We start from the raw sequence: 25,179 nt of genomic DNA, 5'->3' as shown, positions 1-25,179 counted from the left end.
CAAGAAGAAAGCCGGAAGACGATCACTCCATGGTGCTCGCTGGAATAACCCCAAACCGTTGCCGTTTTTTGCTTATAGGAGCACCGGCCCGGTGTCAGGTAAGTAAATACAATTACTTGGGGATGCCTAACATTTGGCACCCCCAAGTGACAAATTACTTTACTTCTCCTTTAAAGAGGGTAAAATACAGGCAAAGAAACATTTTAACATATACTCTACACGTGAAAGAGAACACTCTCGACGGGGTAATTTGGACCCTAGCAACAAGATGGCTGAAACTGCAAACTGGACAGCTGCTGAATAAAAAGCTAAAGAACTCAAAAACCACAAATAACAGAAAATGAAAAACAGTTGCAAATTGTCTCAGAATATCACTCTCTACATCCTACTAAAAGTTAATTTAAAGGTGAACAACCCCCTTTAACAAATTTCCAGATGAGCTTCACAGTTTATTCTTGAGGGTACATACATTGCTTAAACTGAATTAACAAAAAATTAAAACATTTTGGGAGGAAGTTTTTCTAAATAATCAAAGGAGAAATATAAACCTCAGATAAGCACTGTTACATCTATTATAAATTCTTAAGCCAGCTAGAGAATTCACAGTTCCTCGAAGATAGTCGTATGCATCCAGAAACATCCAGAAACATTCCATTCCCAAGGCGCATAGTGGACCGTTTAAAATTCCAAATCTAAAATGGAAATCTGCTCACTTGAATTTTGCTTTTAAAAAAATTAAATATGATCTAGCTGTGCATTCTGCGAAGGCAGAAAAACTGTTGTATCAAACCTGAAGAACGTTCAGTTGTCCGGTGGCATTTCTGCTCATTTTAGGCTGCCCACTAGATCTAACCCAACAAGGAAAACTGGTCCGTTTCTATGTGAAGAATAGTTCACAACTACAAATTTCAATTTCCGGGGTAGCTGTAGATATCCAGACCTTAATATTAAAGTCTACTTGATTGCTACATACATCCAGACCTCTGTATTCTATTCTCCTGGGTAGCTGCAGCTACCTAATTGTTCCAGTTTCCTATGTAGGTGCAGATATCCTGACCTTGATATTGAAGTCTTCTGGGTAGCTGCAGATTTCCATACTTTGACACGGTCATCTTAGAAGTTCCTGCATAGATCCTGACCTTGATATTGAGGTCTCCTGGGTAGCTGCAGATTTCCATACCTTGACACTGTCGTCTTGTAGGTACCTGCATATATCCTGACCTTGATACTGAAGCCTCTTGGAGTAGCTGTAGATATCCAGACCTTGACACCTTGATATTGAAGCCTCCTGGTCAACTGCAGATATCCTGACCTTAATACTGTAGTCCTGGGAAGGTGCAAGTATTCTGACCTTGATATTGAATTCTCCTGGGTAGCTGCAGATTTCCATATCTTGACGCTGTCGTCTCATAGATACCTGCAGATCCTTTGAACCAAGCCCAGCATTAAAGCTGTAGTAGGATGGAGATAGGATGCTTAGGTTTACATTATAGGTGTGAGTGTCTGTGGGTTGACAGGTTTGCTTAAATTACACCTTGACAGGAGGCTGATTTAGGAGTTTACCAGTTCCACAGATTGACCTCGGGCACTAAGTATCCTGAAAACAATAGTGTCCTATAATGCAGCAATCCAGATTTACCTGTAAGGCTGGTTGAGAGAATGCTGCATTTGCTCTATCCATTGGTTCACATGCCTTAAAGACTTTATGCATGGAAGTAGTTGGCCCAATCGTTATAATAATTAGTACCGAGTTATATGATGTTCAATTAAACAATAATGGCACCAGAAGAATTAAAACTTTACAGTTATGGTGTTTGCGTCCTGTGGTCAATTGTGTAAAAGTCATGTGAGAATTGGGCGAGTGGGTGCTGCCTTCCGATAGTCCCCTTATGTTTTACGCACTTAGCAATACACAAATATTACATTTGTATATTAATTAAGACTAGAGGTCATCATATTAACCCTGAAGTTGTGGTATGTGGGCAAGAGATGTGTGTCCAGAACTGTGTATTGTGTCCAAACTGCAAACTGTATTCTGGGAATTGATGAAACATCTCAAGGGTGAAAATTTGACAAATAACAAACAATGGCATTTCACAGTCGGAAAGTTGATTCAAACGTGTCGCGGGATGGCACAGAAAAGTACAGGAGGAGGTTATTAACCCACCTTGTGAAACAGGTGCAGATTTTGACTCGAATAGACGGAGATGAATCACTTGAACATGCCCCGGCGTTTTCTGTTGACATAGCTTTTTTTTTTTTTATGCTAAAATACCCGTGAGAAAGGCTTAGAACACGTTAAAACCTGAAGTCATTATAATCCAGTTCCTGGTGATGCAAGATACAACGTTAGCCTTGATTTTTGCTACATTACAGATTCGCATAGGGGAAACAAAAGACCATAATGTTTTCTTGCTAACAAGTTTAGCGCTAGTAAACTGGCAAAGAAATATAAATGATTAAAAAGAAAAAATAAGAGAGGAGCTCTCTGGGGTGTGGGGACACAGACTATAAAATGTTTTGGCTCGGGGTCAGAATATCCACGAGAGTTCTATTGAGGTGCAGCGCCTAAATATCCCACCAAGGCCCCGTGGCTATTGCCCATTTTTGTATGAAAGACCCTACTTTCTTCCATACAGAAATGGCCAATAGCCAATATTTTAGGAATCAGTCAAATCCTTTGTGAAAGATTTGGCCAAATACCAAACTGAATCCAAGCCCCAATTTGTATTTGTAAATTAAGGGGAAAGAGAAGAATGCACACAGCATGTGATTTAAAACATTTGGACTTTTTTGCGTGATGAAAAGTCATATGATTTTTTGGATTCAAATTCGGTTCGGCAGTAATCTTGGCCGAATCCCAAACCAAATCCTGGATTCCGTGCATTCTTAAAAGAAAGGGTACATATATTATGGAAAGAATATGTGGGTGAATGCAAATATAAAAATAGATTTTACTTGGATTGTTGACATCCTCCAGTTGAAAGAGAGTTGAAGTATAGCACCTTGTTTAAGTATTCTCCCTCCCCAGCGTGTTAAAATCTGGAAATAAATGTAAAAAAAAATATTTATTGTTACACATCTTTGCACTCTGGCAAATTTGAGGAGGGCAGTGGATAAAGGGCAATTGTCAAGTCTTGCTACAGATTCTTAGTTGGATTGAGCTCAGAGACATTCTAAGACATCCAGGTTCTTGGTTTAAACCTCCTGCTGTTGAACTTCCAGTCTAAAGAAAGGTTCTGTTCTAAATATGTGCTCTATCTATCTTTCCTTAAATCCTGAACAGTTTCTCAGTCCATGTCAACGAAAGGGAAACCATATAACACGATGCTTCCACCACCACTATCTTCCATTATGGGAATGGTGTTCTTAGAGTGATAAGCAGTGTTGAGTTTCCACCACAAATAGCATTTCACTCTAAAGCCAAACAATTCAGACCAGAAAACATGTTTTCATGTTTGCTGTGTCTCCCACATGCCTTTTGACAAACTCCAAATTACTTTATGGGTTTTGGATTTATGGTCTTTAAAATGTGTTTCTCCTGTAATGGCTTCTTCTTACAGCTTTTGGGGTGTCTGTCTTACAGTTGTTCCATAGATACCTTTCTCAGTGGTGGATCTCTCCAGTTCCTTCAGAATTAACAATGGCTTCTTGGTTTCTTCTCGAACGCCCTTCTTATCCAGTCAATAGGTTTTAGTGGACAGAGTTTTTTCTAGTCAGTGCCCCAGTTGTGCCACTTTCTTTGCATAGTAATAACCTCAGATTGAGCTTCATCAGAACATTATCTTGGATTTGTTTTGATATCTCTTTGGTCCACGTGATCCTGCTTGTTTAAATAGGTTTTCTGATAAATTCCAGAAATAGGCATAATTATTTTAAGCTCAGTAGACACTTTAATTGTACATGGGTGATCTCCATTAATCTTCTGACCAAATGGTTTCACCAAAGCTTATTTAGGGGGTTTACAGCATCAGGGGGTTTAGGTGATTGAGAAGGTCTCACAATGAATTAGAATTTTTCCTGTAGCTTTCAATAAGTCTAACACCAAGTCAGCAAAAAATGACCAACTCTCTCCTTACCATAACAGTTGAAAAACATATAAACAATTCAAAATATTTTAGATGTCTTCTGTTGCCCACAGAGACTTTACATTTAAGATAGATTTTGGCAAATATGCATATTTGGGTGTAGAACAAATAAAACCTCATATTGAAACATTATGGCACAGAAGAACAGTATATCCAATGTGACCATATTCTCTTAAACTAGCAGCAGACGAACGTTGGAAGCCACATACATGAGTTTTGGTCAGGCCAAGTGCTTGCAGAATGTGACCGTTCTACATTTAAGACACAATTAATTCAATTTTTTACTATCTGAACCCATACACTTAGCATTTTTTCACAAGCACATACATTTAAAGCCCGCAATCTTCTTTGTGTAAAACTGGGAACAGAATTTTTGCCTTGTCCAAAAGTAACAATTGCAGACAAGCCATCATATCAAGCATTCCATTCCCACTATTGTTGGTGGCTCTCTCGCATCAAATACAAGGTCAGGAGAGTAAAATGTAACATCTAGCTTCGTTTTTTAATTTTTTTTTCTCCATTAAAACTCCCAGACCTTGGGAAAGAGAAAGGAAGTTTTTCAGTTGGATACAATACTTGCCAAATTCCCATGGAAGAAAATCATTTAATGTGACACGACTGTCCAAAATACAGGTCTGGGGGTGGCTTTTAAGCTCCACTTAAAAACTCAATTTTAGTGATACATGAACTCTGTTTTTTCCACCCCCTGACAAGATTAAGTAAGTACAAGAAAGTCAACCATCTGCAAGTCTTAAGACTTATAACTCATATGAGCAGAACAAAAAAAATCTGTGGCATCTGCATTCTTTAGGTCTGTTTTTTTTATGCCTACATTTCTGAGATAGTAATTCTGCAACTACTCAGTCAGGAGCCTGGGAAACGTAGCAAGAAATTATTTTGAAAAAATAAATCCGAAAGGCGTTTCAAATTACAGATAAACAGATCTTTAATGGCAGCCTGTCATTGGGCAATATTTGTAAGTATTGTATAACTGAAGTTAAGAGAGCGTGCTGTCTGTGCTATTTATGGCACTGCCGTCTTCATATTATGTTGTTGGGCTATAATAAAACAACTGTACCTTCCATTGCATTGTTTGGACAAACCATACAGATCACGGCTGATCATTAACTTTAACAAGATAATGAATGCTATAAAAACTAAATGCAGCCATTCTCAGAATAATCTTACTAGATAGGTTTAATCCCTTAATGCCTAAAGGTCCCCATAGACGCAAAGATTTCTCTTGCTGAACGACCGATTTTAAGGAAGCCCGACCAATCCTTCAAAATTATCGTGTGGTTAGTGGGATTCGAACGATTGTACATCTTTGGCTGACATCTGTCAGGAAATTGATCGGCCAGGTCAAAAAATCTTTGTCGGTCCCAGTGCAATCTATCTATGTCTGCAGGGCCAAGCAGGCAGCTCCCCTTTATTTTCCTGGCAAATTGGTCTTTTAAGTTGATGGTAAATTCGTACGATCGTTCCGAGAAGATCGTGGTCTCACGATCAGGATCTGATCTTTTAAAAATCTCAACATCTATGGCCAGCTTAACTCTAGGACTAGATTTCTCCACAGGACGAAAATCCACTCTCACGCTTCTTCTCCACTCCTGCACCCAGAAGCATTGTTTCAGCTCGGGTGCAAGCAGACGCATTTCGCACCAAAATCCTCCATGCCTTCAGAATAGAAGGGGAACAAAAGGAGAGAATCCACAATCATCTGCCAAAGACCTTTCAGAAACCTGTAACCCTAAAATAACGCGAGATGTTCTCAGCAGACCTCTTCTGTAGTCTGTAAGGATGATGCATTGCCTGAGTACCATCACACTGTTGTTTCTTGGTATTTGCAGGTGATAAGGGTGGTCTTAAGGGAGGTTCTTCTTGCAGGAGCAAACAATCTACAGACACCATGATGAAAAAAATACAAGCTTTTACCCTGGGTTATGATGTCTTCACCTTAGGCTTACATGTCACCATTACTGTAGCCTGAATATAATCCAATTTAGCATTTAATGAAGCGAATTCCAAATGTCACCTCACGTTACTAAGGTCTCTTCCGCCAAAATATTAGCCAACTGGTCCTACCAAGTATATTTTTTTATAGCAGATGGTGGAAACAGGCAAATAAAATTAACTTGCTAACAATATGTTGTGTTTAGATACTTCTGCACCAAAAGAAGTTTGGTATCCCATGACCATAATATGGGTGGGTGATGCGGACAGATGTGCCAAGTTTAGTTCAAGAATACCCTTCACTCTTAGGACGGTTAATGGAAAGGTGCCATTATTTATGCCCAAATGCTGATCTCAAACTATTATAAATACTGGACATCCCTATGTACCTGGAAAGCAGATGCAGGATTCCATGCAAGTTCTGTCTTGGCACCCATAGCCAACACATATGAAAGGGTGTGGGAATCATCAACGAGCAAACCAATTAAGTTTGCTTCTTGCTGTTACAATAACATTGGGTTACATGCAGTTTCAACCTGAAAAAAGCTGCTGTGTAATAAGAAAAACATACAGTGCCTACAGTATGACAGTAATATATTGTGCGCTCATGCCCTGAAGTCTGGGTGATGCACTATTAAGATAATTAGCAGTTGGCAGCTTCCAAATATTAATTTCTAAGGCAAGCCTTCTCCTATTAGCAGCCGAACAATACTTATTATTGTCCCTTCATGCAGTGGCAACGGGAACAACGAAAAAGTATGTCTCTGTAGCCAGAAGGCACAGGAATTTTTTTTTCTTGTATCAGATTCATGGAAGGAACCTTGACACATTATCAATATTTTAACAACATTTTGGCTCACTTCGACTTACAGTCAGAAACTATTTACATCAATGCAAAAGTCTTTTAGCATTTAAAACACCTAAATCTAGTTTTGGTAAAACATCTAGTTTTAACATCGTCAAAACCTGCTCCATCTGTATTGCTGTTGTCAATTGAGCAAATCTATCACATTGCACCTAGGGTTGCCACCTTTTCTAGAAAAAAATACCGGCCTTCCTATATATTTACCTTTTATCCCTATTAATAACATTGGGATCAACCATCATTTTTACCGGCCAGGCCGGTAAAATACCGGCCAGGTGGCAACCCTAATTGCACCATGTGTAACCAGAGGCACCACTACAGACAGCTCCATCTGTCTCGCGGTATCAAATTGAGAAGATCTTTTATGGTGCACCATGTGAAACCAGAGGCAACACTAAATGAAAGACAGGTCCACCTGTATCTGACTGTAAGTGGCTTTTTTATGAATTATGATTCATGTATTTTTCTTAAGCAGACTAGCATCTACTCCTAATAACACCTTTCATGTCCCAACATAAATTGTCCCACACTGGCAACTTGCTATGTCTTGCTGTGTGACGAGCACATTCACACCAGCAGAGGCTGCTCAAGCCATGATGCAACGTCCGATTATATCTTACACATGCTGGCAAACTCATCGGATAGTGCTAATTCCTGCTGCCTCGTGTCTACAGAATGTCTGAAGTGTGTCGAGTCCCTGGTGGGGAGGCCAGATTTTCTATGGCTTCAGACATCTTAATGTAATGTGTTTTTTTATGTTAATGTGGTGGTGGTGCCAGAGACAAATTCAGCAATAAAACAAAGAAAGAAAAATTGTGACAACTATAAATAAGTTTGCATGCTTGGACATGGGGATGTCCACTCAAGGTGCACCCATGGCTTTGAATTTTTCTGTTGCATTATTTAGCTGGACAACTCTTAATATGGACTGTTTTCTTTACAAGTGTTTTGCAATTCTAGTTATGTATTTGTATCTGTTGAAAGAACACCCTGTTATTGTAAAGGGACATATGACCTTTAACTAGAATTTGATTCAAACAGCGAACAGAGTCAAAAGGAAGTATGCAACGAATCTCTTTGTATGCAACACCCCTTGGTTTTGATACATCATGTATTTTGAAAGATTTCTTTGAAAGGTCAGGTCATAAAAATGTATTTACCAAAATACTTTAATCGACAACGTAGGACATAACCATATTCTTTCTTGGTACATGATAGGGGATGGCACCAGGGTTTGCTGGAAAAAATATCAGCCTTCCTATATATTTATCTGTTTTTCCTATTAACAACATTGGGATCAACCACCATTTTTACCAGCCAGGCCGGTAAAATACCGGCCAGATGGCAACCCTAGTTGTGAGAGTCATCTGATTTTTTTTAAAACATGGTGCAGCAGGGTTTCCAGATTGTGCACCACCATTCATTTCACACAAAGCTGTGGATTTCGAGCTATACTAAGCACATCGGGACAATATTTGACCGGTCATAATTAGATCACTGCCTTTCTCTTTGCTGGTCCTCGTCAGCTGGTCTGTGTCCACCACTAACTCTTCCAGACAGGGGTAACTGTGTGATGGAACTGTAAAGTGGCAAATAGTCACTCACCAAAGTGTGCCAAAGCTTGATGGTCTGGCTCTGGCTACAATTTCCATCCTGCCCAGTCAATCTGAACAAGCCACAATCTGATATTGAGGCTGGGAGCTGTAGTGGAACAGCATAGGACGACTATAACTCATTCTGTAGCATCTAGAATATGGCAGGAATATGTCCAGGCATGTAAGTGTTGCAATGTAGGAGGCAAGTATAAGAACCTGCCCTTAGCACCTGCTGTTTATGAATCTTTTATATATCTGTCAGAATATTTTGCCGTGTGATCTGGTGAAACTCGTGCTATCTCTTGATCACCACGAGTCAGCAAACCATTAACGAATCATGACGGCAAAATTGATGGAGGCCGCCCATACCTTAGGCTGAGCAAAATAAAGGAAGACTTTCTCAGGAAAGCAGCCTGGGAAGTCCGCGTTGGATTTCCTTTGACATGTGTGTTAGCTATGCCTACAAAAAAAAAAAAAAAAGAAATAATTCAAGTTGCTGATTAGGCAAGGTAAGCCCCTCCAGGTGAGTGCAGAGGTGCAGGTATGTGGATATTCTTGGTTATAGCAGAGCCAGCTAAATTCCTTTAAACTTCAATAGTTGTCACAGGATTACCGGTACAGGAAATCTAATGATTCTTCTTTGCTATACACATACTAAAGATGGCAGCATGTATCTGATAAAATGATCCAAAACAAGATGTACAATTTTGACATATACCCCTACGTATGGTGCCGCCTATGTAGGTTGGCCATGTTAATAGAAAATAATGGAAGTGCTGGACTTAATGGCTATAGTTGGCCATAGATGCCACAGATGCAAAGATAAAGTGGCACCAGACAAAGATTTGTATGTTTTTCAAACCGTGTGAAAAGTAACGTGGTCGATCGGTTGTTTAGTAGTTTGGAGAGGTCAGAAGATGTCGATAATATCTCTGCATGTATTGCCTATTTGATGACATCAATGGGTGACTGTCACTACTATTTGTCAGACATAACTTTTGTACGAATGTTGTCAAGTCAATTCACGGCTAGATCATCTGATTTGTTATTTTTACTACTTTATTTAGTCTGAATGGTTAGTTGGAAGTTGGAAGATTGCAACAAACTATCGGTCGTCGGCCGTATGGATAAAATCTGCATGTCTTATCCATAAAACAAGGCAGGGGACTGGAATAGATTATTAACAATGTGGGGAAATTTTCTAGATTGAAAAGATATTGTAAATATAGCAATCTCAACAATATACAATTGTTGAATATTTCTCTCCCCAAAAATGCAGCTCATAAGGAATGGGAAAGAGATCTTAACATTACAATTACATCCTCAACATGGGATAAGATTCTAGCTACAACCCATAAATCATCTAGAGCAGCAAGAATAAGGGAGATGAACTATAAATGAGCTACCAGATGGCATCATACCCCAGCTAAATTAAAAAAAAAATTAAAGAATAGTTCAGATAAATGCTGGAGATGTGACCAAGATATAGGTACACAAGGCCCACATATGGTACAAATGTGAGGTATTGAAGGAATACTGGGGTATAATACTACAAGTTATAGCAGAAATTACACATATTGCAATTATGGAGAATGATATACCATTCATTTTGTTGAATATAGTAACGGAAAAAAACTGTGTAATGGTTGACTTACCTTGCACTTGTTAAATGCAGCCAAATCTTTAATTCCAAGACATTGGAAGAAAGTATCTCCTCCGCCATTCAAGGAGTGGCAACATTCAGTAGAAGAAACTAGAAAAATGGAAGAGATGACACATATACTATACAATACAAGCAAAATGCACTGGAAACCCTGGGAACAGTAGTTATCCTTTCTCCAAAAAAAAAAATAGACTCTATATAACATCACTATAGTGAGTCAGGAATACTATGACAGATATTTTAAATTAGATGAAGTAACAAAAGAGATATTAGAAATAAGATAGAAAGAGGTTTACGGTCTATGACTAAAGTATGCTGTCTCAAAATGTCATCTTTATATAAGGGTCTGGCCACACGTGCAGATTCGGGGAGACAAATCTCCTCTTCTTCGCGGCGACTAATCTCCGCAATCTGCCTTCCGCCGGCTAAAATGTAAATCGCCTGGGGGCAGGCACATGGAGTACTTCTTTTTCCGAAGTCGTCCTGAAGTTTCCTCGTGAGGCAATTACGGGCAACTTGGGAAAATGAAGTGTTCCGTGTGCCTGCCCCCATGCGATTTACATTTTAGCCAACGGGAGGCAGAAGAAGGCAGATCGGGGAGATTAGTCGCCGCGAAGAAGAGGAGATTTGTCGCCTGGCCTCACCGAATATGCCCGTGTGGCCAGACCCCTAAGGAGTGTATGTTTAAGAATTTTTTTCTTTCCCCCCTCCTTCCCTTACTCTTTTGCTTTCTGTATCCCTTTTCCTTAAAAATGTTTTTGAAAAATAAAATAATAAAAGAAATCTGCATGTCTATGGCCATCTTAAGTCTGTGGTTAGCTCTAATCAACTGAATGGGTTTAGAATCTGGAGAAGCCTGGCAGACAGACACTTGTTAGCCAAATTAGATGAGTCCATATTTAATAAAGCTTGATGTTGACATTGCACCCAAATGTAGACATTGCGAAATGTGCTCCAAGGAAGATCTGATCTGCAGTTCTTGATACCAGGGCAGCATGGGATGTGTTTGTGGTCACAACATTGTTTGGCTCACACGAGCTCGTACGAACACGCACTGGGTGTAACTGACTGTCAACATGTTCCACACGTGCTAAGCCCGGGTAAGCAGCAAAGACTGGCCTGAAGACATGTGGACTTGCAAAAACGAGCATATTGGCGTGATTTCAACACAAGAACAAAGCTAAACAAGTATCAACACAGAGCCAAACTGTTTTTAGATCATGTGACTCATCCAAGAACTTGTACCAAGTTGTGTTCTCTTTAAATGGAAAGATTATATCGTCTATATCTGATTTTTTTTGCCACTTTGTGGCTGCCATATATATATATGCTTATATCAAATGTTTAATCCGTGAATATTGGAAGGGTGCTTACAATTAAATGTATATTATTGTTATTTTGAAAAACAGTTTTTGGGTGGAAATCACCTGACTCGAACCCTACTGGCACTCGACCCACATGACATCATAAAAGGGGGTGGGGCATCTCTAAATATGGGCTGCCGGAACTAGAAGCCAGGTTTGCGATTTGCATACATTGTGCAGAAGTCGATCCTGCCCGACCCGCAGCTCTCGGGTTGACCCTCACATCACTGCTTGGGGAACAAATCCAGAGATTCTATTCAGTGGTGGGTGCCTAACATTTTTGGCATCCCTCAGTGAATATGGCTTTCCTTGTCCTTTAAAGAACAATTACATCAACAAACGCAGATTTTTTAAAGTAATTCAGTGTTCAGCTGCATTGGAGTCTATAAACGCTGCTATAGTTATATAGCTGTGCAACCATGGGGGCAGCCATCCAAAGTAGAAACAGCTCATCTTACATAGCAGATAAGCTCTGTAGAATATAATGGTGTTCTACAGAGCTTATCTGTTATCTGCTATGTAAACTGTTCCATTTAGCTGTATTTCAATTGCTTCCATTGTTACACAGCAGCTTGTTAAAAACGCAGTAGTAGCGTTTCTGTTTTATCAGTGCAAGAGCAGTTCATTTCATGTTACTTATTAGATATGCTTTCTGTTTTGGGTGTTACAGTTCCTTTAAGAAGTGTTATGGCACAGGTTACTTGGATAGGGGGGCATTTGCTATCTGCATATATGTACTATAAATAGCATCTACTACAGATGAGGTTGTCCCAATTAGTAGTCCCAAAGAACATTCTTTTAAAGAAAAACAATACAGCAATATAAATAAGTTTCAGGGTTTGATTCCAGCCAGGGCATCTAGAAGGAGGTTTCTCTGGGAATGATGTATAATCTCTGTAATGTGCTGGGTAATATGTCAGCACTATAGAAATAAAGGCTATTAATAATAATAATAATAATAATAAATAAGTGCACAAAATCTGTTCGGTGCCATCAGTTACACAACGAAGTTAAAGCAGCCAAGCATGAGTGTCTACTATTCCTCAGACAGTAGACACTATTCTGTAGATATATTAAGCACAGGCTAGCGGAATCTCTGTCTCTTTCCCTTTACTATAATGGCTATGGAATGCTAAATTGCCTTGTGCGTAGCCATTAAGGTAAAACAAAGTCCCTCGTCAGTACTGAGATTTATTGGCCATATTAGGTTATTATGTCAACAGCTGGTCGGGGAAGCGACAAATCTAGTAGCCTGAATACCAACGTAGGTGTTCTGTGTACACAACTGCAAGGCAGATTGCTTTTGGATGGTCCATAAAAATCTGTGATTGAGCTCATAACCCGCCTGCCCTCTGTTCGCCTCCATAAAGACACAGAAATGTGGACTTTACGGCCTCCTGTTTTATCTTTATGAGAAGCAGGTGGCAGGTCTTCCATGGTGTTAAACCAACTTGGTGCCTGATTGGTATGGTTAATATTCACCTCTGTAGAGCATCCCACGCACAGATAAATGATATGAAGGAGTACAACTGGTTGCAGTGGTAATTACTTACTATGATTTCTGGGATAACCCTATCTAAAGGACGAAGCATCTGTTTTCAAACCAACAGATCTCGGGTCAAGAGGCAGTATTCTGTCCGCTTTATATAACCTTTCATTGGCAGGTAAAACAGTTAGATATATAGTGAATAAAGTACCCCCTCTTGTTAAATATAAGGATATTATAAGTTACAGAGGAGTTTCATGACGATATAAAAACACGAGGCCGAATATTTATTATAATACACAAGTTTCAATGAGTCATGTGACAGAAATGACATCAGAACTCACCGTTTATAACTGATGACATCAGAACTCACCGTTTATAAGGATATAATTTACAATTTATTCATGGCGTGTATTATATGAATATACAATACAGTGAACTAATCTAACCTACGCATATGTTGACACCCCCAACAATATGGCGATAAAGGCCATAGTAATCCAACAGCACAGCAGGGTGACCTTCGAAAATACCCTCTGACGTAGCTATAAAGTAGTCAGAAATTAAGCTTAAATCATTCAAAGTCACCACCCCAATTAGTATATGTATAGCAATGATGGGCTTATTTTGCAACCTCATCAGATGAGCAGATATTTAGATATTATTACTAATATTATTAGACAGTATTATTATTGTCCACCAAGCAGACTGATCATACAAGACGATTCCCAGTTGCCTTCCTAACTAGGTAAACTTGGTCAATACTGTAGGATTACAAAACCCAATCCAAAGTAGAATGATACTGTATATTAAATGCCTGCTTTGCGAACGTGGCCTTCCATAACCAAAGCACTCAATAAGGCCCCCTACTATTGATGTATGAAGATCTTGTGGAGGCTTGTCAGCCATATAAACCCCTTGGAAGGTTGAATTCCACCCCTGGATTTCTGTAGGAGAGCCCAAGGTTTAAAGGAGAAGGAAAGGCTAAAATGAAGTACGCTTTATCAGAAAGATCTATATAAATACACCAGTAAACCCTCAAAGTAATGCTCTGAGTCCTCTATCAACAGAAACACCTAATTTCTTTCCTTCTATTGCATATACATGGGCTTCTGTATCAGACTTCCTGTTTTCAGCTTAAACCTCCAGGGCCAGGACTTGAGCATGCTCAGTTTGCTCCTCTCCCCCTCTTCCCCTGCCTTTTCCCCCTCCCTCTTCCCCTCCCTTTCCCCCCTCCCTCCTCCCCACCCTGCTGTAATCTGAGCCCAGAGCTACGAGTGAGCAGGGAGAGGTTCAGGCAGGAAATAATGTAACACCAAGCTAATATGGCAGCTGCTATCCTAACCAAACAGAGAGCTTCTAGAGCGGTTTACTCAGGTATGGTAAAGCATTCTTCAGAATAAATATAGTCTTATAGCTTGTACTGTTTTGTTTTGGCACTCCCAGTTATAGATATTTTATGGTTTTACAATATAAAGGGTGCCTACAAAAATAGAGGTCCCAGTGAAAAATTAAATGGGTGCCTACTAGAGATGCACAGGTCAGCCCAAACTTATCTGATCTGCAGGTAAACACACAGTCAATTGATATGGTTGCAGGTGGGTGGCAGTTCCTTATCCATCTCCCCTTTTTGTTCCAGACCTGTTGGAAATGAGTTACAGCTTTTATTTATATACCTACGCCTGCCTCCTCTGATGACATCAGAGATGAGTAAGTCGGGAGCAAGTATATAAACCAGTGTTTTCCAGGCTAACGTCATGCATTACCAATGTGTCCGGTACAAATCTGTAAAAAGTATCTTTCTCCACAGTTGTTCCTCTTGCATCAGTCAAATATGTTTTCCTGTAAGGTCCCCAATAACAATGATTTTATGCTTTTAAAGTCATTGAGTTATGGGTGAGAACTGAGGCAAAGCCTGAAAGATCTTTTTAAAACCCCATTTGCTTTGTAAACTCCCAGGGAGTAAACATCCTCTTTATCAAGCAAGCCGATGAAAACCTTTAATTTACCCAGAACAAACAAGTAATTGCCATTTCCTGTGAGCTCATGAGCCCAGGTCTGTGTGAGCATCGGCAGGCATGAGAACTTCCCTCGTACAATAGCGGGCATGGGTACCGGATCTTACACCAGCTAACAAGAACAGTGGGACCTCATTCTCTGACTACAGAAGGCAATTAATTATACAAGACAAGTCCAAGGGCAAGCTGTTACCTCCATAAATAATAACATAGGGCCGGTCTTTAACTCAGACGGAAGGGACAATCTCACATGGAAAAAGAGACAAGTAGTTAAGCTGTCTGTACAAGTCAAGACCCAACAATTCAGTGGCTTCTTGACTTGATATGATCACCCAGTGGGTGAGCAAGATCCAGCTAATTCAGTCATTCAGCTCTTGGGCTAACAACCATATTTGTTTTTTACTTATGGGGAGAACATACAAACATTCAGCAGATAGTGCCCAAGTGGGCATTAAACACAAGGCAGAAGTGCTACCTACTAAGCTGCTATATTGCTTCATCATATTACATGGAGCTTGACTATGGCTTGAAGCCATTTACTATACTGCCTATTCGTGATGTGCGGGTCGAGAAAAACCTGCATCCAACCCCCGAGAACCCACCCCTAACCCGTAGTGAGCTCTTAAGATGGCCATAGACGCACTAATAATATCGTACTAAACTAATTTTTGTACGCTATTTGATGCGTGTATGGTGGGAAAAGAGGTGATCCATATCAGCAGAAGACTTGAATATCGTTCGGCTCGTTGATCTGGCTGGATGGAAAATTTTGATTGGGTGCCTTTGAAGGCATCCAAATATCGGCCATTGTTAGTGCTGAATGGTCACATACAGGTAGAATTCTATTGTTTCTATATGTATATCTGACCATTCAGCTCTACACGTGTGTATTGAAATGAACCATCTTACTTGGAAAGATCTTTTCCAAGAAAGATCGTAATTGCTATGGCCACCTCACCTTATATACCCTGCCCGTCCCACTGTGACATCACAGAAGGGGGAGGGGCACACCGGGACACGAGTATATATTAAAAAAAAAAATAAAAAAAAAAGATTTCGGGCTCAAGTGGGGCACTAGGAGGTCACACACATCCGTGGCCTGCACATAGGGTTGCCACCTCATCCCTTTATAACTGAACACATATGGAATACACAGCCTGCATGGCTAATTAGCAATCCATTTAGATGCATGCTGCAGCCTGAACTGATTTATGTGCAGCCATGCATCTAAATGAATTGCTAATTAGCCATGCAGGATATGAATTCCGTATGTGTTTGGTTTTAAAGGGGTGATGTGGCAACTCTACCTGCAAACTGTGTGCATCCGTCTACCTGAACCCTCAGGCTTGGGCTTTGGTTTGGCCTACACATCACTACTGCCATGCAGCCTGTAAATTACAGCAGGGACATCAGCAGAGATGATGTTGAGGTGCTCCTAGTATAGCAACCCAGTGCACTTTTCAGCAAATGAGAGCACCAGCCTCATGGTTGCCATGTCACCCCTCTAACCCGAACACATATGGAATCCACAGCCTGCATGGCTAATTAGCAATTCATTTAGATGCATGCAACACATAAATCAGTTCAGTCTGCAGCATGCATCTAAATGAATTGCTAATTAACCATGCAGGCTGTGGATTCCATATGTGTTCGGTTTTAAAGAGGTGATGTCAGGGCTGCTCCTATCAAATGTGGGGCCCAATTGGGACCATGTTGGCGGGGCCCCTAGACAAAGTGTTGCTGGCTACTGACACACCAAGTATTTAGGAAAATAAGGGCATACAGGCACAAAATAGAAAGGAAAGGGGCAGACAAGGTAAGAGAGTGATGAAATAGGGGCAAATAATAGGGGCACACAGGATAAGAGAGAGAGGGAGGAAATATGAGAGTGGACTGGGCCAATTAGTTTGGGGCAGGCTGGGCCGATTCAGCTTGGGAGCAGGCTTGGTTGGATTGGGGGCAGCCAGGGCCTATCAAGGTTGGAGGAAAGCTGGGCCTATGAGAGTTGGGGGCAGGCTAGACCTATGGAGTTGGGGGATAGGCTGGCTTATCAGAGTTGGGGTGGGCTGGACTCTCAAAGTTGGGGGCAGACCAGGCAGCATCATGTGCTGAGGGAAATATTATCTGTGCTGCCCTGTGGTGCGGGGCCCCCAGAAGTGCGGGGCCCTATTGGGCCCAATTGGTCCAACAGGCCTAAGGCCGGCCCTGGGTGAGGTGGCAACACCAGCCCAGGGTCTATTTTATATTCACTGGGGGTGGGGGAGGCACCGCCCCTGACGTAATAGTAGAATAGGTACAACACCATAGCAAGCAGTCATATACTTTCTTACATTAGTCTGCCCTACACAGATCTAAGTTAACTGCAAATTAGTCATAATCACTGGGCTAATATGCACCTGAGCAGTAACCCATGGCAACCATCCAAAGGCAGGCTTTCATTATCATACCTGTAGCTGGCTGAAAAAAAAGCTAGTCACTGATTGGTTGCTATGGGTTACTGCACAGGTGCAAAGTCATCCCTCATTAAAGCCAAGAATATCAGAGTCAGAGAATGTGCTCATCCTTTTACAGTAGAAAAACCTTCCAGTTCCCAACAGGTGAACCAACTTATAATTAATTAGGGTAAATGCCAGAAAGCTAGAACCTAAGTATTCATGGTAAAAAAAAAGCTTGGGATTGGGGAAAAGCTTAATTAAAATATATATTGTAACATACAAGCAATTCAAGCCTTAACTTCCCCTTTAACCCATAAATGTAGCCCCCTGGCAAACCTGTACCTCATTTTCCTTTGTGGATGGTTAGTATGTTGTACTTACAGATGTAAGAGCTCAGTCACATGATCTTTCCTTCCACGCGTATGTAACGTGTCCTTAACCGAGCGTCCAAAAAACATAGACATATTCCTATGGAGAAAACATAATGCATAACATCAGTGCATAACAGAACTCCATTACAGGTATGGGACCTGTTATCCAGAATGCTCGGGACCTGGGGTTTTCCAGATAATGGATCTTTCCATAATTTGAATCTTCATACCTTAAGTCTACTAGAAAATCAGGTATGGGACCTGTTATCCAGAATGCTCAGGACCTGGGGTTTTCCAAATAATGGATCTTTCCGTAATTTGGATCTTCATACCTTAAGTCTACTAGAAAATCATATAAACATTATTAAACCAATAGGCTGGTTCTGCCTCCAATAAGGATTAACTATATCTTAGTTGGGATCAAGTACAAGCGACTGTTTTATTATTACACAGAAAAAGGAAAACATTGTTACAAAATTGGATTATTTTGAGTCTATGGGAGATGTGCTTTCCATAATTCTGAGATTTCTGGATAAAGGGTTTCCGGATAACGAATCCCATACCTGTACTAAAATAAACAGCATTCTTTCACATCAACAACACAAGGAGAAATGTATTTACCAGTAAAACACAATGCTACGCAATATGTTGGCGCTATATAAATACATGTTAATAAAATAAAACATTAGGGGGTTGTTCACCTTTAAATGAACATTTAGTATAATGTAGAGAGGGATATTCTGAGACAATTTGCAATTGGTTTTCATGTTTTATTAGTTGTGTTTCAGTTATTTAGCTTTTCAATTAGCAGCTTGCAATTCCAGCAATCTGGTTGCTAGGATCCAAGTTTCCTAGCAACCATGCATTGATTTGAATATGAATAGAAGAGTGACTGAATAGAAAGAGGAGTAATAAAAAGTAGCAATAACAATACATTTGTAGCCTTACAGTGCTTTTGTTTTTAAATGGGGTCAGTGACCCCCATTTAAAAGGTGGAAAAAGTCAGAAAACTATACAAATGAACTGTTGTAAACAGATTCAGACTGAGCACTTCTGCACTTTTACATGTTTTAGGGGTTGAGGTTATCAGCAGTTTTAGACTGCCAGGCAGGGGTTCACCTCCACAGCTCTCCTTGAAGGCCAAGAGCAACGGCGACCCTAAACCGAGATAGTTGCCTGATATTAGCAGCCTAAAATGCAAATATCTCAGAAACAGCTACAAATAGACAATGAATGCTAATTGCAAAGGAGTTCAGGTTACATAGATTATTTTTTTGTGTGTTTAGATCCCCTTTAATCCACAGGATATAATAGAAACAAGATTGCAACTAGATTGTAAATAAACTGTATGTTAGGGCTGATGTGCAGTTTAGATGCACCACATTGTTACAGGGGTAGTTCACCTTTAAATTAACTTTTAAGTATGTTATAGAATGACCAATTCTGAGCAACTTTTCAGCTGGTCTTCATTGTTTATTTTTCACAGTTTTGGAGTTATTTGCCTTCTGACTTTTTCCAGCTTTCAAACAGGGGTCACTGACCCCATCTAAAAAACAAATGCTCTGTAAGGCTACACATGTATTGTTATTACTCCTCTTTCTATGCAGCCCCTCTCCTATTCATATCCCAGTCTCTTATTCAAATGAATGCATGGTTGCTAGGGGAATATGGACCCTAGCAACCAAATTGCAAACTGGAGAGCTGCTGAATAAAAAGCTAAATAAGTCAAAAACCACAAATAATAAAAAACGAAATCCAATTACAAATTGTCTCAGAATATCCCTCTCTACATCATAATAAACATGAACTCAAAGGAGAACAGACCCTTTCTATCCTGAGCTAAGTGCAGCAAACATAGCTCGGGCAGAGGCCAGTTCACAGCAGTTAGTACAGGCTGGGATGCTGGGAGTTGTAGTAAAGCCTCTGTAGGGCCCTATATTATTTCCCATCCCATTGTTCAGTCACATAATAACTCTATAACACAGAACTGGGGCTGGGTGTCTCTTAGAAGCCCTGAACAACAAATCCCAGAATCCTTAGCCACCCTCCCACGCCAAAACAAGACACTGACAAACGTGTGAATCTATAATTCCCATCAACCCCATCAGCCAGTGATAAAGCCTAACAGCAAGAACTTTAATAATACTGTCTTCATCGCTCCATTATAATGCTCAAATAACTGGCCAGCTATATCCCAAATCGAAACAATCCCTAAGTCTGTTGTACAGTGTATGACACCATTCATTTCCTACCTAGCTGCTCACAGCTGACACTTTGAAGCCAGGCAAGGTGACTTACATATCCCAACATGCACTGCTTTCGCCGCAAAATAGCCCCGGACTCCGCCCCCAGCAGATAGGTTCAACTGCTACTGCAAGGACTTTGAGGGGGCGGGGGCTTACTAAGGGAACGCAGCGATTGGCTGCGAAGCTGAGTTAATTTGGAGGGAAAAGGCACGTGAGAGGGGAAGTTTTAAAGGAACAGGAGGGCAGAACAAATGATAATTTCCCTCATGAACTCAAAGGTAAGGGCAAATGGAAGTCTTATTACTGCAATGTTTCTGGAGTTGTGTTTGTTTCCTGCTACATGAGCTTCATGTTTATCGTGTGGCCCTCCATGTTCCCTTAATGGGGTTTAAATAAACTTTAAGTATAATGTAGTCAATTTGCAATTGGTTTTCATTTATTATTTGTGGGTTTTGCTTATTTAGCTTTTTATTCAGCAGCTCTCCAGTTTGTAATTTCAGCCATCTGGTTGCTAGGATCCAAATTCCCCTAGCAACCATGCATTGATTTGAATAAGAGACTGGAATATGAATAGGAGAGGCCTGAATAGAAAGAGGAGGAATAAAAAGTAACAATAACAATACATTTGTAGCCTTACAGAGCATTTGTTTTTAGATTGGGGTCACTGACCCCCAGTGGAAAGCTGGAAAGAGGCAGAATTAGAAAGGGAGTAATTAAAAACTAAATAATGAAGACCAGTTAAAAAGTTGCTTAGAATTAGCCATCCTATAACATACTATAAGTTAACTTAAAGGTGAAGCTCCCTTTAAAGTGCCATTAACCTTAAAAGGGGTTGTTCCCCTTTAACTGTTAGTATGATGTAGAGAGGGATATTCTGAGACAATTTGCAATTGGTTTTCATTTCTTATTATTTGTGGTTTTTGACTTATTTAGCTTTTTATTCTCCAGTTTGCAATTTCAGTCATTTGGTTGCTAGGGTCCAAATTCCCCTAGCAACCATGCATTGATGTGAATAAGAGACTGGAATATGAATAGGAGAGGCCTGAATAGAAAGATGAGTAATAAAAAGTAGCAATAACGATACATGGGTGACACCTTTGCAACAATGCCATATTCCAAGGATTTTAGCAGAGTTTTCCCTGCCTGCTCCACCCAGTGACTCCACTAAGTAACAGTGTGATAATCCATTCATTAATATAGATTAAGGTGGCCATACATGGGCAGATTTAAACGGGTGATTCATCTTCACATTATCTTTTAGTATGTTATAGAATGGCTAATTCTAAGCAACTTTTCAATTGGCCTTCATTATTTATTTCTTATAGTTTTTTAATGATTTGCCTTTGTCTTCTGACCCTTTCCAGCTTTCAAATAAGGGTCACTGACCCTTGTTATTGCTACTTTTATTACTTATCTCTCTATTCGGGCCTTTCCTATTCATATTCCAGTCTCATATTCAAATCAGTGCATGGTTGCTACAGGAATTTGGACCCTAGCAACCAGATGGCTGATATTGCAAACTGGAGAGCTGCTGAATAAAAAGCGAAATAAGTCAAAAACCACAAATAATAAAAAATCGGTGGTTCTGTGGGTTTGTCGGGTCGGGCTGCGGGTCTTCTCAATAGGGATATTTACTCCTTTTTTCTGGTCACGGCTACTTCTGATGACATCACTTCCGGTTTACAATGACAGCACTTCCTGTTTTACTCCTTTTTTTCTGATCATGCCTACTTCACTTCTGGTTTACAATGACTTCCTGATTCTTGATGGTCAGCGGGTCGCGGGTCCGAGTTGCGGATAAGGTGCTTGCGGATAGGGTCGGGTAGCGTTTACAAGCGGGAAAGAATGCGGGTCCGGATTGCGGATTGCAGGTTGTGGGTACTGGTCGGGTACGGGTCCCAAAAAATGGACCCGTGCAGGACTCCACCTCAGACGGGCCTCCCAGACCGATATTTCGCCACCTGATCGAGGATTATTTGGATGAACTTTTTATTTTTAATCTACTTAGTAGCTAGTGGTTATTGTGTAGTCAGGAAACCCAGGCAGGCAGTAGGCTAATAACCCAAACCCCATATCAGGGAGGACCCTTCATAGAGATTTGCACCACTTTCAGGGACTGATCTGTATTTAAAACATTCTTCAGGGGTCACTGTAAGCCTTTAAGTCTCTTATTTTCCCTGTGCTGGCACATTTAGCTCAAGGGTGGTCCAAAGATGAAGAGTTGTTTCCTTTCTATACCAGGCAGGTGTTCTCCATGTCAGGCCTGTGCTTGTTAGCAAATAACATTGTGCCTGGCTTTCTTCTCTCGCTTGCCAGTATTCCTCCGCACAGACCACTAGCCCTCTTCTCTTGCCCCGTCTCTTTTAATGCAAACAGTTGTTTTAATGGTCGCGTTGAAATGCCCAGAAAAGGCATTGTCCACAAAGCAAATAAATCCTGCATTGCTTTAGTAATGTGACAGCTACAACATGTATCCTTTCTACTTGCTCAAATGTTTATGGCATACCTCTGTCCTCAGTTTAAATAAAACCCTCTCATTTCAGGGAAATCTCACATGATAGAGTGCTGATATCTGCTGTCTTTAACTAACATTACTCTGTGAGCTCACTCTTCTTTTCCCTCGCAAAGCTACTGCATAGGTCTGTGTCAATATTTAAACAACGAAGCCTCGTTGACTGTACAATAAGATAACTGTGGTTTTTTCTCAGTATTTGAATTTAGAATAATTCCTTTAGTGTCTTTTTGATGGGCCTACAGCTCCAGCCCATTGGGTAATCCAAATCAAATAATAAGCCAAAATGCACCAGATTAGTTGAGTAATCAGATCTGGCTGACTACTGAGTAGAATCCAATGTTATACTGTATAATGAAATTTGACAAAATTATTCTGAAAACAAAAAATCTGCTACTTCCAGCTCTCCAACTGGCTAAAGGGGTTGTTCACCTTTAAATTAACTTTTAGCATGAAATAGACAATAAGGGGTTATTTATTAAGGTTCAAGTTGTGTTTTCCATGAAAATGGTGAAAACTTACATTTTCGGGTTATAAAAAACTAGAATTTTTTCACAACCCGAACTCGCAGAATCAAATTTCTTCCATTCAAGTTTTTTCTTTAATATGATACCATGTGAGTTCATTCGAGGTATAAAAAAAACTCTGACATTCGACCTTTGATAAATAACCCCCTAATATTTTGAGACAATTATGCAAATGGTTTTAATTTTTTTTTATTATTTGTGTTTTTTTTTTAAATGTATTTAGCTTTTTGTTCAGCAGCTCTCCAGTTTGGAAATTCAGTCACTGTATGGTTGCTAGGATCTTGCTTACCTTAGCAACCAGGCAGTGGTTTGTATAAGAGACTGGAATATGAACAGGAGAGGGGCTGAATAGAAAGTTAAGAAATAAAAAGTAACAATAATTAAAATTGTCAGTTCACAAACAATAGTTCTTTGGCTGAAATCTGACTTGAAAGCTTGAAAGATGTAGAAGAAAAAAAAGTAAAGACCAATTGCAAAGTTGGTAGGAACTGGACATTCTATAACATACTAACAGTTAACTTAACCACTTGTTTAAGTCATAAAGATTTGAGATTTGGTTTAGAAGAGTCCTGCAACAATGGCTCGTATTCAAAAGAACCTAAGTTATGGATTTGATGCATCCCTGAGACAGTTCTAGGGACAACGACAAACTTGCATGGGTATATATATATATATTATATATATATATATATATATATATATATATATATATTATATATATAATAAACAAAAGCCATGAATATCTTGTAAATTATATCCTTATAAACGGTGAGTTCTGATGTCATCACTTATAAACGGTGAGTTCTGATCTCATCACTTATAAACGGTAATTTCTGATGTCATTTCTGTCACATGACTCACTGAAACTTGTGTATTATAATAAATAAAGTACCCCTGTTGTAAAATATGAGGATATTAGAAGATATTAAAAGTTACCTTGGAGTTTCATGACCTGTATGGTCATGAAACTCCTCGGTAACTTATAATATCCTTATATTTTACAAGAGGGGGTACTTTATTCCCTATATATATATATATATATATATATATATATATATATATATATATATATATATATATATATATAATACACAAAAGCCATGAATATCTAGTAAATTATATCCTTATAAACGGTGAGTAGTGATGAAACTTGTGTATTGCAAAATATGAGGATATTAGAAGTTACCTCGGAGTTCCATCCTTATAATTTACAAGAGGGGGTACTTTATTCACTTTATAACCTGACGAAGGTTCCTGTGTGGAATGGAAACGTTGGACTCAATAAACCTGCAATTTGTTTGATAAAAATGTGTCTTAAATTTCCTAGAAGTGCTGTCAACTTGCCCCGGTATATCTATATATAAGTTCTATAGAAGCAGGAGACAAGGTCGGTCTCATTAGTTTCCCATTCTAAAATAACCTTCACAGTAACAGTTCATATTGATTCTCACAAATTTCCAGCCAATGGGGAAATCCTTGTAAATTTGTTACATGAATTTTTAATACATCTGCTCCTGGTGAATGACGCCAATTTACTTCTGGTCCAGATTGATTTTGTTCATTGTTTCTTTCTATTCTTAGCTTTCTTTTATTTATTTCCTGTTATTTATATAGTGCCGACACATTTCCGCAGGGATTTACAGAGATTATACATCATTTACATTAGTCCCTCTTCCAGTGGAGCTTACAATCTAAGGTCCCTATCACGTTCACATTTTACTTTAATTAGGAGCCAAATAACTGTATGTTTTTTTGGAGTCAGAGGCAAACGGAGTACCCGGAGGAAACTCACGCCGACACGGCAAGAACTTTATTGTTTGATGCTGTGGAATATGTTGGCATTTTAAATACATGTTAATAATAACATACAAACTACATACAAAATAAAAAAACAAATTGTCCCACTCTCTACATCACATTTAGGGGCACATTTACTTGGGGGCAGATGTATGAAGGGTCGAATATCGAGGGTTAATTAACCCTCGATATTCGACTAGGAACTAAAATCCTTCGACTTCGAATATCGAAGTCGAAGGATTTAGCGCAAATCCTACGA

At 39.7% G+C, this 25,179-nt stretch overlaps 1 long non-coding RNA gene across 1 annotated transcript; it reads right to left on the bottom strand.

Annotated features, from left to right (window-relative positions):
- Positions 1-436: 436 nt before the first annotated feature.
- Positions 437-20,238, bottom strand: LOC108698192. Its single transcript, XR_001932580.2, has 5 exons — positions 20,091-20,238; positions 17,849-17,935; positions 10,157-10,254; positions 2,959-3,042; positions 437-2,328 (listed from the first exon to the last, which is right to left on the bottom strand). It is a non-coding gene; the product is annotated as an uncharacterized LOC108698192 (long non-coding RNA).
- Between the last annotated feature and the right edge of the window lie 4,941 nt (positions 20,239-25,179).

This window comes from Xenopus laevis, chromosome 8L (genome assembly GCF_017654675.1).
Source record: "Xenopus laevis strain J_2021 chromosome 8L, Xenopus_laevis_v10.1, whole genome shotgun sequence".
NCBI classification, from domain to species: Eukaryota; Metazoa; Chordata; class Amphibia; order Anura; family Pipidae; genus Xenopus; species Xenopus laevis.
This window is presented reverse-complemented; position numbering and strand designations above follow the sequence as displayed.